The sequence below is a fragment of the Solanum lycopersicum genome, chromosome 8 (genome assembly GCF_036512215.1).
Source record: "Solanum lycopersicum chromosome 8, SLM_r2.1".
Classification (NCBI taxonomy): Eukaryota; Viridiplantae; Streptophyta; class Magnoliopsida; order Solanales; family Solanaceae; genus Solanum; species Solanum lycopersicum.
This window is the reverse complement of record NC_090807.1, coordinates 50169638-50190926: the sequence shown is the minus strand read 5'-3', so window position 1 is coordinate 50190926 and position 21289 is coordinate 50169638. Positions and strand designations below refer to the sequence as shown.

At 31.0% G+C, this 21289-nt stretch overlaps 1 long non-coding RNA gene across 7 annotated transcripts in view; it reads right to left on the bottom strand.

Moving 5' to 3' along the window:
* Positions 1-1353: 1353 nt before the first annotated feature.
* The window catches only part of LOC104648810 (uncharacterized), a 43477-nt gene continuing 23541 nt past the window's right edge, over positions 1354-21289 (bottom strand). For 5 of the 7 annotated variants that reach the window (XR_003247904.2, XR_003247902.2, XR_003247903.2 and 2 more), the window contains one exon: positions 10401-10689. This is a non-coding gene — a long non-coding RNA (uncharacterized lncRNA). Of the gene's footprint in view, positions 1695-6737; positions 7134-7782; positions 7852-8522; positions 8581-10400; positions 10690-21289 lie in introns of those variants that run through there. The other 2 variants (XR_011211121.1, XR_011211122.1) reach the window with 2 other exon arrangements.

Below are 21289 nucleotides of genomic sequence, written 5' to 3'. Positions count from 1 at the left end.
TGTTACCAGAAAATGTTATAATTATAATTATTTCACGATCAAAGCGACGAAGATAATGCACTAGTTATGTCAGTGAAAGAGATAAAATTGAATGAAAGAGAAGGAAGAGGCATGGCGACGATTTACTGACGTCGTAATTGTCATCGGTGGCGGTGAAGACAATGGGTCGGGCGGGGTTGAATAAAACAATAAAAACAATATAAGTTTTATATTTATAAAATTATTTTTAAATTATTTAAATAAAGCCTTTTAAAAAAATTTAACTCAATCCATGTGTCATCATTTTATTGGTGGGTAGTTTTTTCAAAAAATTCTTTTCAATTATTTTTAGTTAGTAAATAGACCAAAATAGTTGTATTTTAGAATATCATTTTTAAATAAATTTTTGGATTTAAATGCCACATGTCATCATTTAATTTATCAATTTGTCATGCCACTGCCTTGTCATAGCGAGTGCACTACACACATCTCATATATTTGGTTGATTGTCAAAAATTTTCAAATAGGTATGAATTTTAAGGGGTATAGGTGTTCAATAGGTACTAGCCCTAGTTGAGGTATCTAAATGAATTATGCGGACAACTTTAAGGGGCTACAAATGATTTATCAATAGGGATAATTGTATATAATAGCAAACTAATAACCTAAAATAAATGGAGTAGCTAGGGTTTGATTTAATTGTGCTCCATAGCAAACGTTTGCCAAAATTTGTCAATCACCTCTCTCTCAAAAATCTCGCTCGCCACTCTCTCATTCTCGCTCCAATCTCTCGCTCGCTTCCTCACTTTTTATACAAACACAAGTGTATAAAAACGAGCGAAATGTATAAATTGTGTTTCTGTTTGTGTAAAGCGTGAGAAAATTGTATATACACATGCAAGTACATATATTTTCGTCATATACACTTATAATTACACAATAAAAATACTCCCTGCCCAGTTTCTTTTGTCTTTCTCTCTTTGTCGTTTGGTACAAATTCAAATTGTATCTAAGTTCTCTCTTTCTCGTTTTATACAATTTGATTCAATTGTATATTCCCTGTCCAAGTCTCTTTTATCTTTCTCTTTCTCATTTTATACAAAATCAAAAATGTATATAATCGTTCTATACACTTATAATCATACAATTTATTTTATATACTTCGTTTATACAATTCTCTGCCCAAGTGTCTTTCTCTTTCTTGTTTTATACACTTCGTTTTATACAATTCGCTTCAACTGTATATGTATAGCGAATTATACCGTTTTTATGTTTGTTATGGAGCACAATTATGCAAACTTTGCTATAGCATACACATATGAATTTTTTATTTGCTATATTTGAAAGTTGCCCTGTCACGACCCAAAGCGGGTCGCGAGTGGCACCCACACTTACCCTCCTATGTGAGCGAACCAACCAATCTAAACCCCAACATTTCAACCATAATAAACAGAATATAATGCGGAAGACTTAAAACTCATTAATATAACCAATAAATAACTTCTAAAATTCAATACTTATTATTCACAAAATGTGGAAGTCATCACCACAAGAATATCTATCCTCAAATTACTAAATCTAAGAGTATCTAAGAAGCTAAAATAACTAAACAGCTAGTCCATGCCAGAACTTCAAGGAATCAAGACGTGAAGAAGAAGATTCAGTCCAAGCTAGAAACAATAGCTCACCCTGAATTCTGGTGTGATGAAGACTGGCTAGAGTTGCGGACGAGTCGAAGTTGATGGCACGTTTGTTGCATTCCATAAATAACAAGGAAAGAAACATACAAGTAGGGGTTAGTACAAGGCACAAGTACTGAGTAGATATCATCAGCCAACTCAAAATAGAAAGCAATATATATCAGATAATAACATAAAATAAACTATAACACTTAACAGGTGACAACAACAAGTACCATAACCATTGGCCACAACCCAAGCACATCTATGAGGACTCAAGCCTCTACACCATACTCATTTAGGAATTAGGTTCTTCAAACCTGAGTATATTAGCATAATTCAAGATTCATTCTATTTACTATCCTAGTGTCGGAACGTGACACTCCGATCCCCTCAATATTCATTCATCTTACTATCCTGTTGTCGGAACGTGACACTCCGATCCCCTACTATCCTGGTGTCGGAACGTGACACTCCGATCCCCAACTATCCTGGTGTCGGAACGTGACACTCCGATCCCCTATTACTACGTGTCGGAACGTGACACTCCGATCCCTAATCTCATTAATTTCCAGTTCATCAACCTTCCTTTATGCCAAGACATCATCATTAACAAAGAGGTTTTAAGGTTTAAGATTCAACAGCCTCATCATGCTTATTTTATCACAATATATAATCACATCATGCAACCACACAATTAAGCATATAGAAGACTTTACAATACTACCCAATACATATCAATCGCTATTTAGAGTTTACTATGAGATAGCATAAACCATAACCTACCTCCACCGAAGAATTCGTGATCATGCAAGCTACTCCTCAAGGTCTTTGCTTTCCTCTTCGTTCTCTCTTCTCTCGCTCGTTCGTCCCTCTCTTCTGTTCTTTCTATTTTTCCTTATTCAACTCTTTTTCTTTTACCCTAATTATCATATAATTAAGTATAAAAGATGATGAAAGTAACCCACTATTTATTTCAAGGTTATCTCTTTTAACCCCCAAGTAATTGAATTATTAACAATAAACCACTAACTTTATAATCATAAGCAGGAATAGTCCAAAACACCCCTTTAAAAACTTTAGCAGAAATCCGACCCAGTAAGGGTTACGCAGCCTGTGACGGTCCGTCGTGCCTGCGACGGTCGGTCCTGCTGCTTCCGTCACAAAGTTCAGAGAGTCGAATTCATTAAAGAGTCTGTGACGGTCTGTCGTGCCTACGACGGTCCGTCCTGCTCTTCCGTCGCGAAATTCAGAGAGTTTTTCTCAGTACCCAATTTTCCAGAGTCTAAGTGTTTTGAAACGAGACCTCCTTGACGGTCCGTCGTGCCCATGACGGTCCGTCGTGAAATTCGTCGACCCAGACAGTTATTACCAGAATAAACTCTACTGCTCAAAAACGACTAAACAAGTCGTTACATGCCCTTATCAATATTATATTATATCATGTCATCTTATTTATGAATTATGATTTACTTATTTGATGAAATTGTATAATAGTTGAAATAAAGAATTTATTAAAAAAAAAATAAAAAAAGGTCAAATATACCCCGAACTTTTAAAAATGGTATGTATTATATCCTTCGTTATACTTTTGGGTCATGTATACACTTCCCGTCATAATTTTGGATCATATGTACCCTTGGATTAAATGGAAAAACACGTGGCATGATCTCAAATATTTGCCCTATTCTATTTTTTTATCCAAAATTTATTTTTTTTAATCCATTTTTATTTATTTTTAGTCCATTCATTCACTTGGTAGATTTCTGTTGACCTCCAGTATCAATACCTCTGATTTCAACACTGATCCAACACCCATCTCCAAAGCTTGATCAACACCCATTTCCAAATTATCACTACTGGCAAGATCCTTCTTAAATTTTGATGTCAATAATTCAACATCGATCTATTTTCAAGCTCTCTAGATTTTCATCACTCCCCCTCCCACAAATTTCAAATCAATGGTGAAGATCTGCAATTTCAAGCTCTACAGATCTGCAATTTCAAGCTTTGTAGACCAAAATATGTTAAGAAAAAAACAACACTCACAATTCAAAAATAAAAAAAGTGAGATCAAACTACTCAAATCTAAGCACCAAGAAAACAGAGGATGTAATTTAATCCTTCACAAATGTAATCAAAACTTAAGCAATTAGATCTTTCAGAAAGTGTTTTACAAAATAGCACCATAAACCATAAATCTCAACCACATTAGGAAAACAAATAAACCAAAAGTTTGATCTTTGGCTAAGAAACAGATACGAGCCCTAATCGATTATTTATTTTTCGTTCCTTATGGATGAGAGATAAACTAAAATCATACATAAAAATGTTAATATGTTTGAAGATTGAGAGAATTTTCCGGCGATATAGCGATGCCGACGTTTCTGGTGCCGCTGGTGACAGAATATGAACTTGGAGAGAGAGAGAAAAGAGAGATTAAATTTTGGATTAAAAAAAGGGCAAATATTTGAGATTATTCTAGGTGTTTTCGTTTAATCAAAGGGTATATATGATCCAAAATTATGACGGTAAGGGTATATATGATTCAAAAGTATAACGGACAATATATACATACTATTTTTAAAAATTCTTGAATATATTTGACTTATTTTTCTTAAAAAATGCAATTTAAAAAATTCAATTTGCAAGGACAAAATTCTTTTTAACTTTAAATAATCTAATCTCAAATCATATTTAAATAGGACCTAAATATACAAATCTTGCTAATTTAGTACTATATTGTCTCACTTTCCTTCAGTTTGCATAATTACATATTATACCATATTTTTCACCTCGGATACATACATCCCAAATACATAGTAGTTATATATATATCATTAAGTCTAACTAATTAAGGGATAGGGAAAGGATCAAATGTCATTAAACTTTGTGAAGGAAATAAAAAATGACTCAAAAATGTTAATACCGTCAACACTTTGGTTCAAAAATGTCCTTGCAGTCGATTCTTTAATCCAAAAATGCCCTTATAGTTATAAAATAGATAAAAATGCCCTTTTTCGAATAAATATTTTTATCCGGAAAAGGGTCAAATATACCCATATTTTATAGGAAATAGTTAATATATTCCCTTGGTTATACTTTGGGGCCAACTATACCCCTACCGTCATACTATGGGCCAAATATACCCATGATTTTAACGGAAGAACATTTGTCAACATAGAAATCAAACAACCCACCTCCAATTTTAAATACCCAATTTCCTTTAGAAACCCACTCATTTAAATACCCAATTTGAACCAAAAACCCATTTCATGATTATCTTCTCTAGCTAAGCTTCCATTAAAATAAATACTCAACTACGAAAGGTCCAACACACAATTTTGTTACTTATATGTTTCTTGCTCGTTGTGATGATAAAATCCATCCACAAGCTTGCCTTAATCTTTGTTGTCCTAATTTTCTAATACTACTAAATTGTTGGTCAGTTGAACACCCATGAAAATAAACAGAGATTCCAATTAAACCTCATAAGACATTTAAGTTCAGTTTCTTGTGTTGTCCAATATGTTAATCAATATTGACCAACTACTTGAATGATATTAAGTACATGCTATATCAAACATAAAATTTTGAATTCTAACTTGCAACAATTATCAACTATTTTAATCTTTTAAGAGATGAAATAACTTCAAAGGCAGGAGGTTTTGCAAGAAATATTTTTGGTGAAAGAAATGACCCCCAATATTGTGGTCTTGAAGTTTTCGTAGTGATTAAGAGTTTTGATTTTAATGAAAATCTTAAGTGGAGAAGATTACTATGAAAACGGGTTGGTAATAGGTTAAATGGGCGGGTTTCTAAAGGGAAATTGGGTATTTAAAATTGAGGGTGAGTTGTTTGATTACTATGTTGACAAGTGTCATTCCGTTATAATCAGGGGTATATTTGGCCCAAAAGTGTAACCAAAGGCATATAAAAACTAATTCCTATAGTACAGGGATATATTTGACCCTTTACCATATTTTTTTCTTTTTTAACATATTTTTTTCCTAATTAAAATATTATTGAAAAACACTATTTTTGTTTTATTTCTTCTAAAATCACTTTAATAAATAAAAAACGAAGGAAATATTTATTTTCTTCTTAATGTCATTTTATCAATTAAAATTAAATAACTTCATGTAGCCTTTCGACAAACAATATATGTCTTATATATAAGATCATAATATATGTCTTATATATAAGATTATTAATTTATATTTACATAACGATAAAAAACAATGATAATAAGATAAAAAATATTTTTATTTTTTATTCTTTTTCTGAGATTGAAGTAAGATAAACATTTGCTAATTTTAAAAAGATATTATTAAAAAAGAATGTGTTAAAAAGAAAAGTAGAAAATGACAAATATCTCAAAATTATAACGGAGGGTATCTACATACCATTTACGATAGTTCAGGACTATAGTTGTTCTTTTTTCCAAAAGAAAATAATAATATATTTATTTGAAATATGAGCATTTTTTACCCAGAATTAATAATAAGGGTATTTCTAGATTAAAGTATTGACAACAAGGACATTTTTGTACCAAGCTACAAACAGAGGGCATTTTTGTTCCTATTGCATATTTTAAGGATTTTTGAACCATAGTATTGACGGCGAGGACATTATTGAACAAAACTATAAAAGGAAGGCATTTTTGTTCCTTTTGCATAGTGAAAGGACATTTTTGATCCATATGTCACGAATATATTATCAAGCTAACAAGATCTTCTAACTTCAAAATATATTATTTTATAATGTTTTGAGTTTTTTTTTTATAAAATAACTCATAAAATGTGAAAATATGTGATATATATTATTTATTTAAAATTTATTATTTACAACATAACTTTTATATTCAGTAATGTGGAATAAACATTTTCGTTTTGTGCCTACACTAAATCAAAATCTAATAATTATAAAAAAATATTTGTAACATTAATTAAAAGTCATGTTTATTTTTAAGAATACAATTTATTAGAAATTCAATTATTACACATTAATTCTTTGTCATAACATTATAAATTTTTTTAGTTATTACTAATAATTGCATAAGTTTGTCATGACCCAAAATGAGTCGTGAGTGACACCCACACTTACCCCCCTAGGTGGGCGAACCAATAAGTCTGAACCCCAACATATACCAATAATTCAACTATAAATAACAAAAATAATGCGGAAGCTCCAAAAGTTATTAAGTAACCAATTTAAATAAGTTTCAAAAGTTTGATACTTATTATCCCAAAATCTGATAGTCATCACATCAAGGACATTTATTTCCAAATTACCAAGTCTAAAAGTGTTTAAGAAACCAAAATAAGTAAAAAGATGGTCCATGTACGAAATTTAAAGACATCAAGATGTAAATAAGAGAATCCAGCACGAGCTAGAAATAATAGCTCATCCTAAACTCTGATGTGCTGGAGACTAACTAGAGCTGAGGGCAAGTTGAAGTTGATGGTACACTTGCTGTACTCCACAAAGAACAAAGAAGAAAATACAAGTAGGGGTCAATACAAGGAACACTTACTGAGTAGGTATCATCGGTCAACTCAAAATAGAAATCAATATATAATGAATAATAATATAAAATCAACTACAATACTTAACAGGTGGCAAGCAACAAACACATGAACCATTGACAACAACAACACCATAATAGGTACACCATCAATCACAACATCAAGCACACCTATGAGGACTCATGCCTCCACACCATACCCATTTGGAAAATAGGTTCCTTGAGATTAAGTATATTAAGTTACTTCAAGATTCACTGTCTTTAATTTTATTGTGTCGGAACGTGGCACTCCGATCCCATAATACCGTGTCGGAACGTGACACTCCGACCCCTTAATACCGTGTCGGAATGTGACACTCCGATCCAATTATCTCATTATTGTATTTCAGCAAGCCTTCTTTATTCAAGGCGTCATTTTAATAGAGAGGGTTCAAGATTAGAAATTCAACACTCTCATAATTTTAGGCTAACCACAAAGCACACAATCAAAACATACAACTACACAATCAAGTACATAGGAGACTTTACAATATCACTCAATACATATCAATCGCTATTTAGAGTTTATCTATCAAATAGAAATAAACCATAACCTACCTCTGCCGAAGTCAAGTAACTACTTCTCCAATGCTTTTCCTTTCCTCAATGCTTTCGAACCTTTTCAATCTATCAATTATATATACATAATTTGTAAGTTAAAAAAAAAAACTATAATCACTCGTATTATTCTATGTTTAGCTTAGACCCAAAAATTTCCTAATTTTATAATCAATTTCCTAAGTTCAAATCCAAGGGTAAGTCTTAATTCCTCCCATTAGCATAATTTTAATGTAATTTATATAATGTACTACACCTTATATTTAATTACGTATCAAAATATGTTAAAACTTGAACCATTATGAACATGTCCAATAGAATCGATGACATTCTCTTTTATGCAATTCATTGCAATCTATACAACATATAATTTGTAAAACTAATTAAATCAAACAACCTATCACTATTTGGGTATAAAAAAACAAACTCATATACTAATATTCAAATCCACGTGATTGGCCAACAAGTTTCAACACAATTTATTTTATAAAATTAACAAATAACGTCAATCCTACATTCACCAATGACTGCAAGCTCCAATCCTTTAAAATAATAATTTCCTACACTACATATTCTAATCATTAACTTCTAATTCTTGGCAAAATTTCATGCCATAAATATTCCTACCATTAATTAACAATAACTAGGAGAATTGGGTTCATGGTGTTTCAATACAATATCATACTTATAATAATATTATCCCTACCAATATACTCAGTACACAATATACGCTTGGTTACCTGATGTCGCCTGATGTTTTTCACGTTGCTCCTCCGCAGGTGAGTTTCTTCCTTTCCACTAGAGATTAATTATACCCTAATTATTATATATAACAAATTATAGAAATAGAAAAAGTGACCCACTATCAATTTTATTTTTATTTCCTTTACTCTCTAACTAAACAAATTATTAAAACTATCCCACTAGTTTCATAATTATAATTATGAATAGTCCAAAAGGACCAATTAGAATCTTTTCAAAAATAATGAAAATAAATAAAATAAAATATTTTATGAAACACAAGAATCGGTCACTCGAAACGATCAAAAGATCTTTTATATTCTTTAGCTATAATATTATGAATTCTCATAGTTATTACATTAATTATTTCTATCTTTCATCTTTTATTATATTAAACTTTGACCGATTATTTTTTATATCATTATACCGCCCATATATATGTCATGACGTGGTGTTGTTATTTTTCCTTGGACGAATCATGCTTGGTTGAATAAATTAAAAATCGGTTACAAGTATATAAACTATATCTTTGTAAGGTGTAAGATAAACATGTGATTATATATATGATTTCACATATATAATATATTCTTTAATTTTAAATTTTTAGTTTTTTTCGGTAAAAAAAAAGAAAGGAAACCTTTCTTAGTTAATTCTTTACGGACAAATAATTAATTTTGACTTATGTACATAGTCAATGGAGAAGTCAAATATAAGAGCCAACAACAAGAATGTCATTTATTATGTTATAACTTATAAAATAAAAATTAATGTACAAAACATAGTTCTAAAAAATAAAATATAGTTGTTCTCTTCACATGTTCATATGACATTTAAATCGTTTAATGTGGAATACATGTGCAAAGCAAATCTGGTTAGATGACAAGAAAAATGCACAACAAATATCATCTATATGGTAATATTAGTGAGATATGACTAATTACAAGATTGAACATCATCAAATTGAAATAAGTATATACTTTATTGAAAAGATCCTTAATGTATAACAAAAGGTGTTCGATTTGGTCACTTATCCTAAACCTAATAGATTTATCAAACAAAAATGTTAAATTTAATTATGAACCTTCCGTAGCTAACAAAGTTCACCATTCTTGCCTTCTTTGTTAGCTCAAAAGAAAGAACACCATAAAATCTAGCACTATTTTTTTTCTACTTTCTCCAACAAAATTTACTATGTTCTCTTTTCCAAAATATTATTCCACCGATTTATGTTTTAAGCAATACAAAATAATAAATTTTGTTCGAGAAAGTAGAAACAATGATGTTATATATGTCATGAAGTTCTTTCTTTGTAAATAATAATGAAGATGAAGATGATCAATTTGTTAGCCACGTGAGATCCACAAATAAATTTAACACATTTATTAGTGGATAACTTAGAAAATTTCTACTAGTTTTGAAGTTAATACTTAGATGCATGTTAGTTTGCAATATTATGAATCTTGCTAAATTTTGGTGCAACAAGAGACGTCCATAAAACATGTATATCGTGATACATGAGATCAAATTTAGGTGTAATTTGTTCAAGATATAATGTAGAGAAACTTACATAAATATACTACAAACAAAAAATATTTACCATTTATAGAAATAACATTTCTTTTAACTTTATCACTTTTAAACATTTATAATACACTTTAATTCATATTACAAAAATAACTTATTATTCACATATAATACAAGTTTTATTGATGTATAATACCTTTATCACACATTTTAATACACTTATAATATAATATATCAACTTCTTACCAAACAAGCATAATATATTTTTAAAAATAGTTATAATACATATATATTGCGTACTTAATTTACTTTTCATACACATTGCAAATCTAACATAATATTGCTATAAATGGTAATAAACAAAAGGTATCGCTAAAATAAATAATTATTTATCAAAAGGTATTCTTCCAAAGTAATTTTCCTAAAATTTATCCAAGTTGGTTCACATGTATCTGGTATACATAGACAAATCTCAATAACCACCCTCACATATCACTCACCATTCTCTATCTCGCTCACATATCGATATTCCCGGTTACAAGCGAATTACATCAAATTTATGTATCTAGTGTAATTCACATGTATTTGAGATATATAGACAAATCTTGCTCACCACCTTCATGTTCTTGCTTGTCTCTCTTCCTATTTCAGGATATAGAAAAAATATGTAATTAGGTGTATCTACTTAAAATCTGATATGAAATTATTAATTAGTGAGACAAAATATAACAATTTCAAAGTATAGAGACAATTAATAAATATGGTAGGCATATTGTACAGTTAGATAGTTTCTTCCTTTTAATTTTATAAATCTATTAGGTTTAGAGAAAATGACTGAAATTAACACCTTTTATTATTTAGAAGAACTATTTCAATCAAATAAAAAATATAAAAATGATAAAAAATTAACCATTCGGTTATTTCCTTTATCATTTTTTTGCTAAAATTTGGGAACAAGTACCTCCTACACTATGACCGATATCCCATAGACACACCTTAACTAAACTAAGGTCCTACCACCCCCCTCCAGAAAAATAAAATAAAATAATAAAAACAAAAAAACTCATTTTTTTTGTAATTTGATACACCTTTTGGCTTACGTGACACACTCCATGACACCACACAGTTGAGGTGCAGTGGAGATGTTTGGATGCCACGTAAGCTAAAAAGGTGTACAAAATTACAAAAAAATGGGTTCAGGGGGTATTACGTGTAAAACCCCGGAAATTTTTTTTCGAACTAAGACTTGAGCCGTTAATCGTAGTGAGTGAGATTTCACCAAGGAATTAAAAATTTCTTAAGTAATAAGATCATTTCACTAGATTTAGAACCTTGAGTTCCAAAAAGAATTAAATTAGAAATGCCAGTTAAACTAACAATGAGTTTTTTGTCAACTTCAAACGGCCATAAGTCCTAGTACAAAATGTTTTAGATGTGCTACAAGATACCATAGTATAGATCTTTGAATTATCTTTCCAACTCTGCCGAGTTTGATAAGTTTCAAGTTCTAATGAATGAGATATGAAATTTAGAAGTTAGGCTGTCCAATTAAGGAAAGTTTTTAGTCATATTTTAGGGTTATAATCCTTTTTGGTTCAGTTTATAATCCTAAAATACGCTTAGGGTTATAGTTGAGAGTTCAAGAAGAGGCAAGAAGAGAAAAGAAGAGAAAAGAGGAGAAAAGAGGAGAGAATCAAGCGTTCATCAAGATTCTTGCGTCTTGTTGTGGAATTTCGCCATGGATCTAATCCTTAAGCGGTATGTAAGCTTCCATAGTGTTGGGTTTGTTCGCCCACATGGCAAACATGTTATTTTTAGCGTAATTTCATTCTAAAAAAGTTGAAGGATTGAAGTTCTTGTTAGGTGTCCTTGAGTTTCATCGTAGATCTTGTCTTGTTGGAGTTTTGATGATTTCTTGAGATGAAAGTAATTTTTTGGAGTATTTTTTGAGTGTATTATTGTTTACTTAGGTTGGTAATTGAATCTAAGGAAACCTTGAGAAAATAAAGCGATTAAAAGCGATTTAGGGTTAGAAAACCAGAGCAAAATTCATCGAAAGCATGCTATGGGGATGCTGGCGCAACGCACCTGCAGTGTACCCAAAGTCACTCTCTGATGCTAAGGGCTGGCGCCCGAAACGCGCTAGGGTCATCTGCCCCCACTCTTAGTTCGTCAGTTGTCCCGTTTAAACTAATTTAAAGTGTATCTTCACTTCTTTTTATTCTAAATACTTTAAACTACTTCTAAATACTTATAAATCATTCATAACATGAATCATAACCTTGAAAAAATAATTCAAATTCAAGTTAAAGTCAAGATTAAGTTTTGAAAGTTCTTCAAAACCTTTTGGGAGAGTCCGTTCGAGTCCTTTTGAGGAGTCTTCTACAACTTCTAGTAACTTGTTCCAAGACTCAAGTAAGTGAGAATGAGAGTGATGAGAATGTATTCATAAGTCTACAATATCACTTAGATCCTTCATATCATGAACCATGACTCTTTGAATTCATAATTCACATTCAAGAGAGGGTTAAGAGTAGAGTTCAAGAAAGATTTTAAGTTCAATTGTCAATTCTATGAGATCTATAATTGATTGAACTAAGTTTTTAAGAAGTAAGTAAGAGAATGAGAAGATTTGTATACATGAGTTCCATCTAGTTACTTAAACCTTCGAGTCGAGTTGTTCATGACCATAACTTCCGCATGAATACCATAAAATGAGTATCATTGAAGAGGAGTAGTATCTCCAAATTCTAACTGTTGAATAGTAAGTTTCTAACACCTTTGAAATTCTACTTCTAATCATGTGACTATTAAATGTTATACATGAAGTCCTTGAGTGGAATTGTTCATGCCCATAATTCTACATGAACCTTATAAGTCGTACAATCCTTAGATAAGGAGCACCTTTGAGTTTTTGAGTTGAGTAGTTCATGCTCAAAATTCTGCATGAACCCTCCATGTTGAAAATCATGAAATTATTCATAAACATAAGATCAAGAGCCTTGAATCTATACTTCAATTCAAGGAAGGTTAAAAGTCAAGTCTAAAGGCTAAGAGTAAGAATAAGTAAAGTTCTTAAATGTTTTCAAGAGTCTTATTTAAACATTTTAACTTTGTTTTATAACCCACATTTCAAGCTAAGTAAAGAGTTAAGTTGAAGTTCTCTTCTTCAAAGGTATATGGGGACAATCATGTTTTTAAAAAACTTTTCTTTTATATTGCACTTGTTTTAAACTGCTTTATATTGAAATGAGTTCAGTTGAGTACCTTAAGTTGAGTATCTTAAGTTAATTTGTGCTTCACTGAGTTGAGTATCAATTTTTTGAAGTTTAGTATCTAATCCTCGAGTTTAGTATATTATTCTTAAGTTGAGTTGAGTGTATTTGAGAAAAGATAAGTATATTTCCTTTTTATTCAACTTTCAAGCTTATATTATTCTTAAGAATTTCCCTTACATGCTCGTACTTTCCATCTACTGAGCCATTTGGCCTGCATCTTTTGATGATGTAGACACAGGTATTCAGAATCATCAACAGGAGCTTCGTTGATATATCTTAGATTTTGAGTGATCCATGGTGAGCCTCCTTATACCCGAATGATTTCATTTACTTTTCAGTTTAGTCAGAATTTCGTTGGTCTTGTCCCGACTTACATTTTTATCAGTTAGAGACTTCATAGATAGTTAATATAGTTGAGGAGTCTATATTAATAATTTACTTTGTTAAATGTTCCAAAGACTAAAGTTGCCTATTTTATGGCTAGTTGAATATATTATTTGTATTCGAAGTTGTTCATTTCAGTTTTAAGCTTTTGTTAGCTTAAGTTAGTCTTCCGCTTGTAGTTAGCCAGGATGAGGGTTTGCTTGGGGACCAACAATGGTTATCGGGTACCAACCACGTCCAAGGTATAGTCTTGAGTTGTGACAAACTTGGTATCAGAGTACAGAGTTTAAGTTTCCTAAAGCACTGTCTATGAAGCCGTGTCAGTAGGATCTTATTTATTGTTGTGAGGGTATCACTTCTATGAATGAATTACTATAGGCATTTAAGAAAAGTTTTTCTTCTTTCATACTCTTAATCGTGCAATATATATGAGTCATAGAGAACTATTCTAACTCGTGCGTTCTCATATTCATTTGACTACCCATCATGCTACATGTATTTGAAAAGTAAAGTTTAAAGATACTTATGGATGAATTGCTCTTAGCAAGATTCTTGAGAAAGTCATGAGACTCTAGGGTCTTTAAATAAGTCCAAGAGTTAGTTAAGTGTTCAGTTTCAAAGGAATGCACCCATATTCACTTGAAATGGTGCGTTTGAGCTAAAAAGTGAGTTGTACTCTTTCTTTTAAGCCTTGTTTCAACTGAGATACTTTTTAAGAAGTATGTTTAAAGCTTGGGTAAGATTTTCACGCGAAAGAGTAGCATGAGTTATGAGATCATGAGTAGTATTAATGAAAGAGCCATAGTTAGAGGAAAGTATGCAGAGGTATACAAATCTATGAAAAGGAGATGGTGTTTTGGCAAACTATGTTGGTACACTCATGAACCTAATAAATTATTAATTATAATATCCCCGTGGGTAGACAAAGAAGTGATGAGTTGTGAAAGGCTCAGTATAAGAGGTAGAGTAAGTGTTGCAAGTCAATGAGTTAGAGTATATCTTACTAGAAATGGGTTATGATGATGTGTCATTGTGTTAGTAATGACTAAGTGTAAGTGGTGAATATATATAAAAGAGACATAGTATTCATAATGTGATAGATTAGTCTAGGCTTATAAATTTTGAAAGGAGAACCTCATGGTATTAAGAGGATGATAGAGTTATTTGACAAATAATGTGAAGTAAGTAAGTAAGCAGTACTTAAGTTGTGAAGTCGAATATGATAGCAGTTCTAGTATGCAGACTGAAAGGTAAGGATTGACTAATTGTCATGAGGTCTTACACTACAAAAGGAACCTCAATTACCAACAAAAAAATTCGTTGGTAAATTGATCAAATCGGTTGGCAAATTGAGTTACCAACCAATACCAACTTATATTAATCTGTTTCTAAAAAGCTCGTCAATAAATATTACCAACTGATTTTAATTTGTTGGTAAACTTACCAACCAAAAATCAGTTATTAAACACCCGAAGATGTTACAAAATTTTGAAATATGGCCCTAATATTTCTGTTGGTAAATTTACCAATTAATTTTTGGTTAGTATATCGTTAGTACCTTTACTAACAAATTGAAACGAATTAGTAAATTTTTTTCTTTATTTTTCGATTCATACATTGGTAATTGGCTAGTGATTTTAGTAACAAAAAATTTTGAGTTTGTAATTTGCGAATAAATTTTAAATACTTTTGTTATTTTTTTTATTGTTTTCCATCTGATGTTCGGTACCCACATTGGAGCCCAACTAAATCTGGATTTACGCCGGAAAGTCTCACATTAGATGGTAAAGCACTCCCTAACAAAGATCATTATGTACCCATCGAGAATCGAACCTGAGACCTCTTATTTAGGATGCAGATGTACTTAGCACACTACAACCCTTGTTTGTGATAAATTTTAAATATGTTAGTATAATTATTTAATTTTCTAATAAATTTTCTAATTGATTATTAGTTTATTGGTTATCATTAAAGTTCAATGTTAGGTTATTAATTGATTGACAATATGTTCTAAATATTATTAACTAACTGATTTTCGATAGTTAAATATTTATTAATTTATTGCATTTAAAAGAATATAAAAACATGAATATAAATCCAAAAATATTAATCAATTTTATACATCATATATGAATGAAACTATGCAAAATCTATGATAACTAGTTAAATTAATCTCAATATGACACATATCATTATATCAAAAAATTTAATTTGAGCACGTTTACCAAAAATATTAACTAAATCTAAATTTTGGCCAAAACTTAAAAGTTAAAACGCCTAACAACACAAACTGAAAATGGAAGACTCAAAACCTGAAACAACCATCTTGTTAGATATAAAAATATAATCGAGCTGACAAGATTTTCATCAGAGCACGTTTACAAAAAATACTAAGAAAAATCAATTTTTTACCAAAAGTTATAAGTTAAATCGCCTAACGTTACAAACTAAACATGAAAACCTAAAAATCCAAACTAACCATCCTATAAAGCGAAAAAATGACATTCCATAACTAACTGTGCTGACGAAATTCAAATTTGAGCATGTTTCCCAAAAAAATTGACGTAATCCAAATTTTTGTCAAAAGTTAAAAGTTAAAACACTTAACGACACAAACTGAAAATAAAATTCTCAAATCTCGAACCAACCATCCTACGATATCAAAACTGAATTTATATGGCTAATTGCGGTGACAAAATTTCAATTCGAGCACGATTACCAAAAATATTGACTAAAGTAAAATTTTGGCAAAAACTTAAAAGCTAAAATGCCTAACGACATAAACTAAAAATAGAAGCCTCAAAACCCGAATCCTCTATCTTATTACATAAAAAATGACTTTTGGCATCTAACTGCACTGACGAATTTCTTATCTGGGCTCGTTATCAAATTACCAAAGTTAAACTTTTTTCGAAATATATATGTCAAAACACCTTACGGCACACAGTAAAAATGAAGGCCTCAAAATTCAGACCAACCATCCTACTAGATAAAAAATGACATGTGGAGTTAATTATGCTAACAAAATTCTCATCCGAGCACGTTCACAAAAATATTAACCAAAGTCAAATTTTGGACTAAACATAAAATTTAAAACGCCTAACGACACAAACAAAAAATTAAAGCCTCAAAACATGAAACAACCTTTGTGTTAGATAAAAAGTGACCTGTCAAAGCTAATGACACTGACAAAGTTCTAATATGAGCATGTTTACCAAAAATATTGAATAAAGTCAAGTTTTGATTAAAATTTAAAAGTTAAAACGTCTAATGACACAAACTAAATATGAAAGTATCAACACTAGACGTTGATTTACCAAAAAATTTAACTTCAATTGGTAAATTTACCAAATATTAAAATATAAGTTAGTAATTAATTATTTACCAATAAATTTTATCAGAGTTGATAATAGTTAATATTCAACTAAACATTCATATTTAATATTATCAACAAATAATTAATATGTTGGTAAATTTTACCAATGGATTCGTGATTGGTTGGTATATTACCTACTATTTTAATGATGCTTGTAATTTACTAACCACAATCTTTATTCGTTGGCAAAATTTTCAACTAATTTGATATTGGTTGGCAAGTTTACCAACAAATTACATTTTATTAATTTACAACACATTTATATTTGGTTGATAAATTTAGCAACAATATCTTGTCGTTGGTAAATGTTTGATTAATAATTCATTGGTAATATGGTAATAAATTATATAAATGATTTTTTGTCATATTTACCAACCGATGTATACTTCGTTGGTAATATTACCAACAAAAGGTGTGCGTTAGTAATATTTCTGTTGGTAATCCATTAATAGAAGGTTGCTAAATTTGGCGCCACTTTTTCCCGCCGTATTTACTAACTAAAATACTTAGTTAGTAAGATTTATGTAGGTAATCTGTTAGAATTTCTTTGTTAAGTTTTAAAATAATATTAGGTTAGAAATATGCTGGTAATTTGTTAGTAGAATACTAACCAACTTAAGTTGTTAGTAAAATTTGTTGGTAGTTTAAGTTTTTTTTTTGTAGTGTTAGAGAAAAAGTGTTCCTACATTTCCAATTTAGTATTGAGGTATAACATAGTAAGTGAGCAATCATATTGATATTCAGGTTTAGAGAAAAAACATTAGGCTTGAAATTGAGATGAGTGTTATGATAAAAAGAATGACAACATGATGGTGATGATGTCAGTCTAGACATTTGAGCAAGGAGAATTGATATATAGTAGGTGAAGAATTGAGATGTTAGTTGCATAATATGAGTGGTTCAAGTGATAGACTTTAACCTTTAGATAAGGGTTGTGAAGTGTTGCTAAGCCAGAAGAGTAACAAAAAGAGCATGAAGAGGTGTGCTGAGATGATATGTCACCAGATGAAGTTTCAGTAAAGTTATAATTTTCCATGTGTTCCTAGATAGCATAATTGAGTTTTCAATTTGGAATAGGTCCATAGCTTTCAAGTGTCACATTTAGACCTAAGGGGGAGATGATAAGATGGGAATTTTTTAAGGAGTTGGTTAGTAGGAGTCCATGGAGTTTTAGTGTTATAAGATTGAATATCGTAAGAGCATACCATTAGACTCAAACCATAGTAAGAGTAACCCATTCCATACCAGTCCAGTCGTTATTCGAGGACGAATGGTTCCATGGGGGAGATATTGTAAAACCCTAGAAATTTTTTTCGAACTAAGACTTGAGACGTTGATCGTAGTGAGTGAGATTTCACCAAGGAATTAAGTTTTTTTTAGAGTATTAAGGTTCACTAGGTTAAGCATCTTGAGTTTCAAAAAGAATTAAATTGGAAATAGCAAAATCTAAAAATTTTCTAGTTAAGCTAAGGAGTTTTTTTTGTCAACTTCAAACGACCATAACTCCTAGTACAGAATGATTTAGGTGTGAGACAAGATACCATATTAAATATATTTTCATTTTCTTTCCAACGCTTCCAAGTTCTCTAAGTTTCAGGCTCGGATGAGTGAGATATGACCTTTTGAAGTTAGGTTGTCCAGTTAAGGAAAGTTAGCCAAAAATAGCGAAGGTTATTTTAGTCCTTTCCTTACCCAATCATATTTAATTCGTTTTTAGTCATAATTTAGGGTTATAGTCCTTTTATGTTCAGATTTATAATCCTAAAATACGCTTAGGGTTTTAGTTTAGAGTTCAAGAAAAGTGAAGAAGAGAAAAGAAGAGAAAAGAGTAGACGATCAAGCGTTCGTCGAGATTCTTGCATCTTGTTGTGGAATTTCTCCATGGTTCTAATCACTAAGAGGTATGTAAGCATAAATAATGTTGGTTGTGTTCACCCACATGCCAAACATGTTATTTCAGCGTAATTTTATTCTCAAAAAGTTGAAGGATTCAAGTTCTTGTTAGGTGTTGTCGAAATTCATCGTAGGTATTGTCTTGTTGGTGTTTTGATGATTTCTTGAGATGAAAGTGATTGTTTGAAGTATTTTTATGAGTGTATTGGCATTTACTTAGTTCGGTAAATTGAATCTAAGGAAAACTTGAGAAAAGAAATCGATTAAAAGAAAATTAAGATTAAAAAAATGAGAGAAAAATTCACCGAAAGCATGCCTTGGGGATGCACATCCCAGATGTGCCTAGAGGTCTGGGGCGGCGTGCCTGCAGTGAACCAAAAGTCACTCTCTGATGTTAAGGTCTGGCACCCGGAACGCGCTAGGGTCGCCTGCCCCAAATCCTAGTCCGTTGGTTGTCCCGTTTGAGCTCACTTAAAGTGTATCTTCACTCATTTTTATTCTTAACACTTTATACTACTTGTGATCACTTATAAATCATTCATAATATGAATAATGACCTTGAAACAATAATTCAAATTCAAGTTAAATTCAAGACGAAGCTTTGAGAGTTCTTCCGGACCTTTTGAGAGAGTCCCTTCGAGTCCTTTTGAGAAGTCTTCTACACCTTCTAGTAACTTGTTTCAAAACTCAAGTAAGTGAGACTGAGAGTGAGGAGAATGTATTAATAAGTCTATAATATCACCTAGATCCTTCATATCATGAACCATAACTCTCGAATTCATAATTCACATTCAAGTGAGAGTTAAGTCTAGAGTTCAAGAAATATTTTAAGTTCAGTTGTGAATTCTATGAGATCCATCATTGATTGAACTAAGTTTTGAGGAAGTAAGTAAAAGAATGAGAAAATTTGTAAACATGAGTTTCATCTAGTTATTTAAACCTTTGAGTCGAGTGGTTCATGCCCATAACTTCTGCATGAATATCATAATTTTGTATCATTGAGGAGGAGTAGTATATCCAAATTCTAAGTCTTGTGTAGTAAGTTTCTAAAACCTTTGAATTTCTATTTCTTATCATGTGACTATTACATGTTACCCATGAAATCCTTGAGTTCAATTCTTCATTCCCATAATTCCACATGAACCTTATAAGTCGAGCAATCCTGAGATGAGAAACACCTTTGAGTTTTCAAGTTGAGTAGTTCATGCTCATAATTCCACATGAACCCTCCAAGTTAATTATAATGAAATCATCCATAAACATGAGATCATGATCCTTGAATCCATACTTTAATTGAATGAAGGTTAAAAGTCAAGTCTAGAAGTTAAGAGCAAGATTAAGTAAAATTCTTAAAGGTTTTCAAGAGTCATATTTAAAAATTTTAACTTTGTTTTAAGACTCAAGTTTCAAGATAAGTAAAGAATTAAGTTGACGTTCTCTTATTCAAAGGTATATGGGGACTAAATATTCTCAAGGATACTTTATATGTTTTTCACAATTAAATAAGTAAAGAGACTTCGGGCTAGTTTTCAAACATAATTAATAGCTTTATAAAATGAAGCAAGTAGGGAAACAACTATGATTTTCAAGAGATCTTTTAAACCTATGTTTTGAGCACTAATCTCAAACCACAGAATCATTATATTTTTAAAACAAAAGAGCCAGTATATTTTTTGGATAATATTGAGCAGTGATGTAGGGATGCGAGTTTCATATTAACTCAAGTCTCCATGAAAACCATGTAGCCATCATGGGTGGAAAAGGGTGATATCTTTTAAAATGAATTCTTTTCACAGTTTACTAGTCGATGCATTAGGCAGATCAAAACCTATACCATGTCATGGTTAAGATGACCGGGCAGTGTGGGACGAGTAACGTTGTATAATCACTATAGCTCTTAACTGATGGTTGTCGGTTAGAGAAACTCCCGCAGAAGTTATAGTATTATATAGGGATAATGCCCAAGTACCCCCTCAACCTATGCCCGAAATCTCAGAGACACACTTATACTATACTAAGGTCCTATTACCCCCCTGAACTTATTTTATTAATAATTTTTTACCCCTTTTTAGCTTACGTGACACTATCTTGTGGGTCCAATGATGGTTGAATTTTTTTCCGATCTAGTTCCACGTAGGCTAAAAAGGGGTAGAAAATTACATATAAAATAAGTTCAGGGGGGTAATAGGACCTTAGTATAGTATAAGTGTGTCTCTGAGATTTCGAGCATAGGTTGAGGGGGTAATTGGGTATTTTTCCTATTATATATATTAATTAATTGTATTTTCCAATACATTTCAGAGTTATGTTG